This window comes from Antrostomus carolinensis, unplaced genomic scaffold (assembly GCF_000700745.2).
Source record: "Antrostomus carolinensis isolate BGI_N321 unplaced genomic scaffold, ASM70074v2 scaffold20740, whole genome shotgun sequence".
In the NCBI taxonomy this organism is placed as follows: Eukaryota; Metazoa; Chordata; class Aves; order Caprimulgiformes; family Caprimulgidae; genus Antrostomus; species Antrostomus carolinensis.
This window is the reverse complement of record NW_010287978.1, coordinates 12,787-24,871: the sequence shown is the minus strand read 5'-3', so window position 1 is coordinate 24,871 and position 12,085 is coordinate 12,787.

The window sequence follows — 12,085 nt, the reverse complement described above, 5'->3', positions numbered from 1 at the left end:
TGGAGGAGAGGCCATTGACCTGAACAAAAGACCACCATCAACCTAAACAAAGAGAGAGCTTCTTGAAAGGAAAGAGGAGGAGAGGGAGGACAGAGAACCTCAGACACACAGTTCAACTACATGGAGTAGGAGAAGGCAAAGGAGGTCTCCTGAAGCCCATGGAGGTTCAACAGTGGAGCAGAGACCCATATGTAGACCATGGAGGACTCCACACTGGAGCAGAGAAGCTGAGCCTGAGGGCAAGTGTGACTGAATTGAGACCTCAGAGACTCTCAATGCCAGAGCAGGGGTGGACCTCCAGAGTGGGGGGTGAGGAGGTGTGCTGAACCACGGACCCATCTGCAGCCCATGGATGTGCCCATGCCCAAGCTGGGAGCTGAGCCCAAAGAGGTCCGTGACGCCATGGGAAGCTCGCTTTGGAACGCTTGATTCCTGGACTTTCATGCCGGGAAGAGCAGCAGAAGTGAACTGACTGAACCCCCATTGCCTGTCCCCTGTGCCACTGGGGAGGGAGAAGGTAAAGAAATTGGGAGCAAAGTGATTTGAGCCCGGGAAGAAGGGAGGAGTGGGAGAAAGGTGTCTTAAAGATGTGGTTGCTATGTCTCTTTATTCTACTGGGTTGATTGGTAACCAATTAAATTTATTTTTCTTCCCCAAGTTTGAATCTGTTTTGCCGTGACCATAACTGGTGAGTGAGCCATCCCTGTCCTTCATTCCTAATCCTGTCCCCGCTTTATTGTGATCCGCTTCCCATCTCACTGGGTGGGGGGAGCGAGTGCAGAACTGTATGGTCCTACCTGTGGGTTAAACCACCACAATATAAACATAGCTACATACTGCATCTTTAATTCAAGCATTTTTTCCCATAAAATAGTTCTTTCCTTTTCTCTTTGCCTCTTCCTCCTCACCCCTATATAGTTTGTACAAGGGAGAGCAAGGCAATGGAAAAGCATTGCTCTCAAGAGCTGAGGCTTTGCCAAAAGGCTATGCTTACTAAGACCATGCTTACTTCCCTAGAGTTATATCTATATTTGTAATACTGAATTGCTTCTGCAAGAGACTGAGAATGCTGACTCACCCATTTGCATTTGTTTCACCCCTAAAATAAACTTTTAATCTAGTATTTACAGAATGGAATACAGAGCAGAAGGAACAGATATCTGTGGGAAAGTTGTCCAACCTATCTGTGGTTCCCAAATTGTAAGCAATGAGACCATGGCAGATCTTTCCCACTGTCTTCAGAGACTGCATACAGAGCCTTTAAATGGGATGTTTAGTGGTCAATATACAGAACATCTTAAGCAGAGAGGATCTGAGAGCTGAAAGTCCTCTGGATATTTTGTGGGTAACCAGAAGAGAGCAATGAAGTCACACTTCACAAGAACAGCTATCAGTTCCTTCTAAAGAATGCTGGCAGAGTTATCCATAATTTTACTTGAAGAAAGGAAGATTCACAAATACTTAAGTTGTTTGACCTTTATTGAATATAACCTGTGAGCATAACCCCCACAAAAAACTTGAAAATCATCTGGTCACACCCAGAAAAGTAATTGGCTTAAGAAATATTAAGCAGAGAATATTTCCCCATTTGTCACTATTGTGACTTAACATATTGGGGTATTGATGATAAAATGTAGTTAGAAAATATACCATAAGGATTTCATAGTTTATCTTCAAAGATAATCAAAAATACTGCTGCTGGCAATCGCATGATCTTTTAAGGGAGTGAATGAAGCACTGCTTTTCAAAAGGATATAGTCAGAAAATACCATATTAGTCTCATATCCATACATGAAAAGAGTCCGAAGGGGATAAAAGTCCAGTATTTTTAGCTGCTAGGAAAGCTCTCTTACTGAATTGCTGCTCAGCTACAGTGCTACAGTATTTGTATTTTCAGGAATCTTATTCAATAAATCTGAAAAATGCACATATGCAATAGAATAAAAATACGAGGGAGATGCCTTGCTGACTAAAAGGAGGCATTTTTGTACATGTCACCTTATATATATAAGCTAGCCTAGAAAGATCCAGCCTCAGAACTTCAGCATGTTTTAAAAACGTGTTGGGATCGGCATCACATAAGCCAGTTGGCTAAGCATTATGACATCACCTTGGTGACATTTCTCTGTCTATCTGCTTGGAAGTAATGCAATAACTATGGAATGGGTAGCACCATAGCACTCTAGCAGCTTAAATACCTCTGCAGTTTTCTGCAGATCAAATAAACAGCCAGCGGTCACACCAGTTAAAACGATACTGCCCAGCTATAAACTGAGTGTTTTCTCTGGTCATCTTCCCAATAAGCATATTTACTGATAAATTACTGAGTGATTTATTGTCTGAGCAGGAAAAAAGAAGAGGGAAATAAAGGGAAGGAGAGAAATGAAGCCTCTATTGTGTGGCAGAGAGAATAGGCTGGGCAAGGGACATATGGAGCACTTGCTGAAAGGAGAATGGGAGCTGAGTATGGGAAAAGGATAACAGGTACTGATATAAATTCCTGGAGCAAGCAGAAAAGAAAGTGAAAGGGGCAACAGTGAAAAAAAAGAAAAAAGATGGACAAAGATTTGTAGCACAATAATTATTTGCATGATAGAAGATAGGCTGGCCACCAAGAGCCCATAAAACAGACAGGAGAAAAGAAAGGCAGCTTGCCATGTATGTGAGTGAAGAGGTGAAAACGCCAATGGCAAGCAATAAACTTGTCCAGTAAATGCAGTAATGCATTGGTGCAATCCTCCAGTATACACAGAGTCACCATCCTTGAAATTTTGTACATCTATGATCAAATAAAAAGAGAGGCAAATCAAAGAGATTATGATAATTTAAAATAAATTAAGGCAGCTACTTATTCAGATAGTATGAAAAAGATTTGGTCCAGTAGAGTATCCATTATTGTCCTGAGGTGAAATTTCATTTGTTTTATTTACTGGCAAAACTGCAATGACCTGAACAGTGGCACAGCATACACTCTAGGGAAGTTCAAGGTGAAATCATGGGCTGCTATCCAGACAAACCTAGACAAGCTGGAGAAACAGGCTGATGGGAACCTCATGCAGTTCCACAAAGGCAGCGCAAGTCCTGCACCTGGGGAGGAACAACCCCAAGCACCTGAATGTTCTGGGGCTGACTGGCCAGCAGGTAACTGTGCACAAAAGGACATGGAGATCCTGGTGGACAACAAACAGAACATGAGTCAGTGGTGTGCCCTTGCTGCGGTACACGCTGAGCTGCATTGACAAGAGCATAGCCAGCAGGTTAACGGGAGTGATAATTTCCCTGTCTTCAACACTCATGCAACTGGTTGTGGAGTCCAATTTTGAGCCTGCTGGTACAAGAAAGACATTAAATAAGTGTTGTGAGTGCAGTGGAGGGCTGGCAAGACAGTTAGTGGGCTGGAGCATGCTACAGGCAAGGAGAAGCTGAGCACGCTGATTTGTTCAGTCAGTAGAGCAGGCTAAGATCTGCCTGCTTTAATTCTGTTTCACCTCCATGCCTGTCCGCAGAGCAATTGCATCACATTACAGAACAGATTTGGAATGAGTGTTTTGTGCCTAGTACAAATATGAATACAACATACTTTCTATTTTAATTAGGAATTTGTGAAAAATAATGCAACAAAAAAGAAGGTGCAGAAAGCACCATGTTGTTTTGCAGCTGATTGCACATAGCACGCCTGGCAGTGTGCAAAAGACATTCACGCAGTGCTTTGCATTGAGCATGCCATAGTTGGTGTGACATGTCAGAAGTCAGTTTGTCATATGCCTTCTACTTCACTGAAATTCGTGCCAGGCTATGGAAAACATGGTAGGCATGAATGGAAACCTGTCAACAGCCAGATCTTTGTCTGCTAAAATAAAAAGAACAACATACTGAGTTAAATTATGTTGCTATCATGTCACAATCCCCATTTTTTTTCCAGTTTCTATTGTCAAAGAGTAGAAGCTGATACTTTCAGGTTAAGAGTAGATAGCTCTATAAAATATCTTTCTGCCAGGATCTATTCTGTTTTTACTGCTACTCATCTACAAAATCCCAGAGCTGCGGTGGCATACTCTGCTCCACCATTTACATTATTTAAAAGTCCACATAAACAAAAATCTATACCAAAATAAGTATATGAACAAATAGTGATATGAACAAAATGTAAATTTTGTTCATATCAGTAATTTTGTTGCATTCTTAGGTAAAGGTATTTATACATGGATGACCTAGAAAAAAATCCCAAGTAAACATGTCTAGGTGAATGTTAAAAATGTGTTGGCACTCTTAGCTGGAACACTTGGGTAAAACACTTGCTGCATTTCAGCATATGTTTCCATCTACTCACTTTGCAATGCAGTGCAGCTACAACACATAATTGTGAGCTCATTTGGATACTTTCTGAATGCCATCCAGCCATTTCTGTTGACTGCATTGTTTTGCCTGCTACCTTTTAATTCCTTTCAAAGTCCTGGAAAATATTTGCTTCTGCACGCGCATGTGTGCGCACGTGCGCACACACACACACACACCTCACCCATGTTTAATTGTCAGAGTCAACAGTTTTGTTTCACTGAATATACAGCAGGCTAGGCTGAACAACCAAAACATTACAGCCTAGTACATTACTAGATGGGCAGCAGACCACATTAGATTCAGAATAACAGCTTGTATCACTACAGTAGTGATAATAGTAATGTAAGATAAACCAGAAGCATGTATTTCTGTAGAAAGATCTCATCTGCAAAAGTCTACCTGGTGCTCATGAGATGGGTTAACCAGACTGCTGCCTAGTGCAGGGAGCTCGTAAAGTATTCCAAGAAGTTTGGCAACTGTCAGCCTGCTTGTACAAAAAATCCCAACAAGTCCACATTTGCTATGCCAGTACAGTTTTCAGCCTGCAGTGACCATCCCCTGTGTGAAGAGAAGCATGCTTTTCTAGACCAGACACAGGTAAGCCAGAAAGCATTACCAGGAGGAAGATTGATGATGGAAGGGCCCACCAAAATCCTGCCAAAATTTAAAGAAAAAAAAAAATTGTTAGAGCAAACTCTAACAGAGCCTGCTGCTAGAGAGAACCCTGGCACACGTTAAGCAGTAAGACAGCCATTGAGACAGACTGGCAAAATACTCTGTAGATCTTATCGAGTTCATATAGAGAGAAGCCTGAGGAGGAGCCATGTCCACAGCAAGACCTGACACTGGATACACAACAATGAGCCATAGATTATTCTGGAAACATAAGCAAGATGGGTTTCTGGGCTATGGCCAGTGCAATTATGTACGTGGAGTTGGATTTAGCCTCTGTTATGGTGAAGGCCATGCCATTTTCTTCCCCAGGTGCAACCCAAGGCATATTCCAAATGGAGTAAGTGTAAATAACAAAGATACTTGTATCCTTAACTAAAAGTCCCTATAGTGATGGAAAAAATAGAATCAGATCATAAATTCCAGCAAACATTAACATGATAGATGGATTATACAGAGATTCCCAGTGACAAGGAGTCAAAGGAAAAGCTGTCTGCAGGTAACACTGCCTCATGCCCTATCCATCTGAGCTGTTTGGCAAAACTCCACATCCTAGTTTAAGATTATGCGAGTGTTCTCACATATTGCCTCCGCCAGTTCCAACTAGGGAAGCTTGACATTTTTTGTACATCAGACAGACCAGACAGTGAGTCAGAAGCTGAGGCAAGGAGACGTTGAACAGTTTGTCTTCTTCCGACTGGTTATAACCATGCATTGCTACGATGCTTATCTGCCAGTCGCAAATTTTTCTCTATGCATGCATCAATGGAATTCATCTACTCTTTTTCCTGACACAAAAAGTATTCTTGAGTTCCCTTGCTGACATGTAAATATGTACACTTACATTCATGATGTCTATCCAGGCAACAAATTTTAGCGGATGTCTTTTATTCAACAGCTCAGTCACAGTAAATATTGCCAAGTGAAGAGGCTACTCACTTGACCAGGTGCATTATGAACTGGATCTTACAAGCCTATAATATGAAGATACAAATGCAAATATTAAGAAATGGATCCACTGTTTGACTTGAAGTTTTGTGGTTCTACATGTAGTGTTGCCTCAATGCTACTGCAAAGATGTTCCAGGCAAATCTTTTCTGAATAATGGGACTGCATTTCCTGATTAAAGACATTTCAATACAAGAAAAAGAAAAGAAAAAAACAGAGTTCTAATGTAGTGTTGCATTTTGTTCAGCATTTAGAGATTTACTGAGCAAGTAAATACCAGAAACATATCTAAAAATGGCTAACCCTTCAGTCAGATCCCGTGACAATTGAACACCGTGCTTCCAGTGTGGATGACAGAGAGTAACTAGGACAGCCGAGCTCAGCAAAGCAACATGAGCAGCAGATTTTTTCAGGTTTCAAAAAATGACTATTAGCTGGCAATACTCACTTTTATTAAAATTAACTAATATAATTTTTAATTATTTTATACCATTAAATATTAACCACTAAAAGTTAAAATTGATTGGAATATAAAACAACAGAAAGCAAAACTCAGTGTAACTCAGATCATATCCCCAAGTAAAAGGTCACAATCAGGGTCCAGCAAGAAGCTGCTTTTATAAAGAACTTGCCAGACAAGATTCTCTGCATTAGACCATCACCTCTAAGAGGAGAAGGAGATATCTGTATACAGAGCAAATATGATTTTTGGTTTTTTCAGGCTATAGGAAGCACATATAGGAACTCTGGTTGGGGATGTTAAAAGTATTTTATGGGACTTCTTACAGTGGCATCGAAATAGTCTGAGGATAGACACCAGTATAAGCACATAATTATTTTTGCAGTTAATTAATACTGTACCATATTCTCTTTAGACTAAGTCCTAGCACAATTACTAATTTAAAGACAGAAGTCATGTTCCATATTCTCAACTTTGTTTAGATTACATTGACTCCATGCCTTTTTCAGAATTTTTCAGTGGTGGAAGTTAGAGCAAAGTGCTCTAAGACATTAGTCATGGAAAGTATTGTTTCGAAACCTGCACCCCCTACCTTTCCCCACAGAGACAATGAAATCAGTGGTTCAATTATAGGTCTTACACACTGTTGGGCAACAAATCAACTTTCATCTCTTTATTCAAGGGTCAGTAGAATTTGTTTAGCTATAAATTTAGGTATGCTGCAAACACTGATGCCATCTGTTGCTCAATGATGTCTGACAAGAAAAATTATTTCTTGATTATACTCTTTCTCCAGCAGAGATTTATTACACAGACAATGCACAACACTGTGGGAGCTCTTAAATTAGGGCTTAATGGCTGTCAGCCTGCAGTTTTAAGGGGAAAAAAAAAAAAAAATATCACTGTTCTCTGAAAAGAAGCAAACTTTAATGGCAATCTCTTTGTTTTTTAATTCAATGGAGAAATTATCATAGCCATGAAGGATAATTGAGATATCATGTGCAGAGAGAAAAGGGCTAGGTAGACTGAAAGAGCTAGTCAGGCTATTACTAGTATGCAGGGCAACGTGTCCTACAGTTCTGCTCTCATAATTACTCAAATCAGCAACGAATTTGGTGCATATCAGCGGGAGATTTTTCTCTGTAGCTCCTCTTTGTGATAGGATTCTTTGGGACTTTAGGAATGGAATTAGCTGGACTTTTCTCAGCCTGTAGAAGCAAAAGAACTTGTTTACATATTTGCATGAATAAACATGCAGGCAAAATATAAAAGCTTTTTAGGTAGAAATGGATACCAGTCTGATACAATCAACATTTCTCCTTTTTTTATAGCTCAAGAATAACTTGGATAAACGGCATTTGTTTCAATGCTTATTTAGTTACTCCTGCTGGACTGGAGGAATCCACACGGTGTGGCAGCTCAGTTAGCTGCAAGTCCTGCCAGAAACGTCAACGTTGAGAAACTGGCTCCACCGTGTGGGCTATGGAAAACGAACATTACGAGTCCAGCAAGAAGCAGCATCCTTCACTTATTTTTGAGTCAGGATGTTTGCATTGTCTATGGGATAAAAGTAGGATGAATATTGGAAATGTCAGTGAAACAGAAAAAAAAATACTGTAAGGAATTGGAAGAATTGAAAATCTTAATCCAGTAAAGCTTTATTATTGCACCTTACAGGCCTGAGAGAACTGGCCCATGGTCTCGGTAGTCTAGCCCAGCAAGGGAGCTGGTCTAAATCCAGGAAGGCGTTTCAAGTTCTTCAACAGTTTTCTAACAGATCTTCTGCAAGATATTTGTGACAGTAAAAGAGTGTCAGTGTGCTACTCAAATTCACCAAAGGCATATCTTTTCCTAACACCTTCTACATGTTCTGCTTACCGATGGCATGACAGAATTGCAAAAGCATGTGTTAATGTAAACCTTTGGCTTGGAGGATTAGTGGTGCAATCAGTGAGACTTGCTTTAAGAATTCCTGTACAGATAACATTCTGTGTAAGCGCTCCTGCTTGTGCTAAGTTCAGATGCGGTTCAGTAGTGCAATCACTTCTGCACACCTGATGGCATCATCACTTCCAACCTTCCTGTTGGATTTTCTCCTAGAAAGGCAGGATGCCATCTCCAGGGAGACCTTGTTAAATACTGCTCTCAACAGAAGTGTTACAATTTATTATGTCAATCTTTTCAGTTTTCTGAAGCAGAGACAACTCCTTCAACTGGATGGAGTTTGCTCTACTGTCCTATTTAATTTACCATTTCACTTAATGATAATTTTCATTCTCATATATATATTCCTATCATATATATATTCCTTCTTCATTTGCACCCATGTTCTTCACAGTCATCTTTATTGAAAGTGAGGTATTCGTTTAGGTTATGGACACAAGATTAACTTTGCTTCATCCTGATTGCATAGAAGCCGCATTTCTTTCTTCTCCGTCTTCCTTTTTCATGGCTGATTTTCCATCTACTATGTATTTTTTTCAAAAGTAATAATTGACATGACTTCTGACAGAGTCCACTTTACTTATATGATCAAAAGATACATCAAAGATACACTTTCCTTGGTTAATGATTTGCCTTCTCATTTCTTACTGTCAATTACTCCCAACAGTCTTTTTGGTCATTATTCATCAAGTGCACCAGTTCCAGAGATTTCAGAAATTTGCTTTAAAGAAGGGCAAGTGTTTTCCTCATTTAAGTGCATGGACTCTTTCAGTTCAGTTAACTTGTATTTACACAAATACTGAATACTTGCCTTTTTGAAATTAAAAGCTTTGAAGGTGCAATTTTATCTGTTTTTCTTTTAATTTGAATGGAAGCAACTTAGAATAATAAATACAAGATTCATTCCAAGGACAAGCACACTTGTTGACTGAAATCCAAACTATAATTGCATAGCACATAATCTCCTGTTGGATTCCTGATTACTTAATAAAGAAATCTGGCATTTATTACATACAGGATTAAGGGGATTTTACATATTATTGCAAGTATTTTGCTGTCCAGTCCAAATACAGAAAGTTAAAATTTTCTATAATAAGAATACTCTGTTGATGTTTATTTTCCTAGTAATATCACAAAGTCTCCATCTGTATTCAAATCTGTTTCTGTGTTATAATGAAAACAAAACTTTACAGCCTTTCTGTCTCTCCCTCACAAATAATCCTGAACTGGTCCATTTCATTTTATTGCGCATTTTCACAAATCAACATGTACAGCAGTCCTAACTTTTAAAAATATGTTCTTAGAGAAAAGATGAGTCTGATTTGATCTATAATTCATCATTAGCTATACTCTTTTTTTTAGGAAAAATGTTATATGTTCTATTAAATTTTTGGGTTTGGAAATAAAATAATTCCTGAATACATGCTTTGTGTTGCAATATTAACAAAGATAAATGCCAGAATTCAGTGAGATGAAAGGCAGATAGATGAGGTGGAACACACACTGTATAGTGCTTCCTTTGCTGAGGCATGGCACAAAATACCTGAGGAAGAAACATACTGTTTTATTTTGCTAAACTCACTGACAATATGAACATTCTTTAATTCTGATTACTCAGTAGATAAACACCAGCAAGCAGATCCAAGAAAGTCTTCCTCTGAAATATAGTAAAAATAATATATATTCTTTTCATTTTGTAGTAGAAATGCATAGCCTCAGCTGGTTTTATACCAAGAGACATACCAGGAATTCACAGTTCTCTTATGAATTTATACTCGTCTGAAAGATGGCCACAGCTGGTGGGAAACTTGTTTCAGTTAATAAAAAAAGCTTTGAAACTGTAAGAATAAGCTTATAATTTTCTCATAATTGCTCATGAGGTGTGGGAAGCTGGGAGGGTTTCAGTATCTGTCAAAACCTAATAGGTGGTAATTCATTTAAATCATTTGTCTGCCCTGCTGAAATTAATGTATACATTATACACATTAAAGTAGGCAAGGATTTAGTCCACCACACTGATTAGGTTGATTTTTACTTTTTTTTTTTTTTTTTTAATTCATCAGTGCCCAGAGGCTTTTTTTCTCTATTTAAGATAGATAAGGCAGTAGGATTAGATTCCACATAACATATTCTTATTTCATTACCAAGGTCATCAATACTAAGCTACACTATTCATCAAAGAGAGAAAGGCAATGGAACAAAACTATGTAAGCTGTTTTCTTCAAGAGAAAAACAAAAGTGTAAAGGATATTTGCAGTGATGTTAATGCTTTTGTGTAGTAAGAATTTCAAGACAGAATGGAATTACAGCAAATACATGAGGGAATAACATAAATTTTGGACTGCATTTTCTTTTGTGCCAACATACAAAGCATGTGTTTGGTGATGGAACCAAAACTACTATGTCAGTAGGTGATAAACTTCTGCCTATTCTGCCTTTCAAAAGCAGTAGAGGAAACATGCAAATAAAGCAAAGTGCACTCAGTATCTGATTTTGTGGGCAATTAAGATATTATTTCACTTTAACGAGTTTAATTTGTGTGCTTAAAAAGTATAAATTAATCAGGAAGTTTCAGAATTATGTAACACTTCAGCTAACTGAACCATGTGCTTCTTGCAAAAAACCAAAATTCATATCCAAATTTGTGATATTCAAGATCAGACATGAATGTTTGAATTTTGTGAAGATGTGAAAGACTGCTTGTGTACAGGCAAGAAATAAACACTGGTTTTTATATTAAAACAGAGAACAAGTGGTACTGATCTGATGCCTCGTGTTTTTAAGGATCTGTTTGATTGGATACAAAGAAATCCATATTAAACTCCAACAGCTAAAGAGGTAATTTACTGGAGTGCCTGTCCACCCTTGTATTACAGGGTGTATGTATCCAAGAAAAGAGTAGCAAGGTTTTCTATTAAGTTCTTGTTACTTTTAATCATCACTCAGCACTAGAAATGAAACCAGAAATCAATTTTTTTATGTAAGTCAATTTATTGGTTCTCTGAAGACACAAAAGTTGTTATTTCAAGTGCAGGCAACTAATCTTGTTTTATTGCCCCAATAACAAGAGATTAAAACATCACAGCTTTTAGGTAGAAAGACTCAAACTCTTGTCTCAGTTATTTGTGTTGAAATTTTCTCAACACAAAGATCAACTGCATATGCATATAAGAAGAAATCTTACATGTAAGACATAGTACAGTAGAAAAAAATATTGCTTATGAGCTTTCTGTAGAAACATTTTTATGTATTGATAAGATGTACAGATTCAGGATTTTAAAGAAGATCTAACAGACTCTTAAAATCAATACTGTTGCAAGTGCTGCACTCATAATATCAAAAGTTGATCTTCTGGTAAGATTAAGCCAATGCCAAAACATTTGTAAACAAGAGTCAATCAACACTTTAGTTTCTGCTGACATGAACTTGGTTTTTAAAATGAAACTGCTTTATACTAAGCAAAATACACTTCTAATAAACTGAAATATTAATTCTTAATGGGAATTCAGCAATTCTTTGAACATTTCTAAATTAACACAAAGGTTCAAACTCTGCTCTCAGTTTTATTCTTGAATTCTTACTGAATTGTGTTGGTAGTAACAGCAGAATTTGTCCAATGTTGCCCATTCATTACTTCCCCGCTGGAGCACCATTTTTCTAGTAAAAGTGAAAAGTGTAATAGTGCAGGAGAACAGGGAGATGCCTATTCTAGCCATTTGTAAC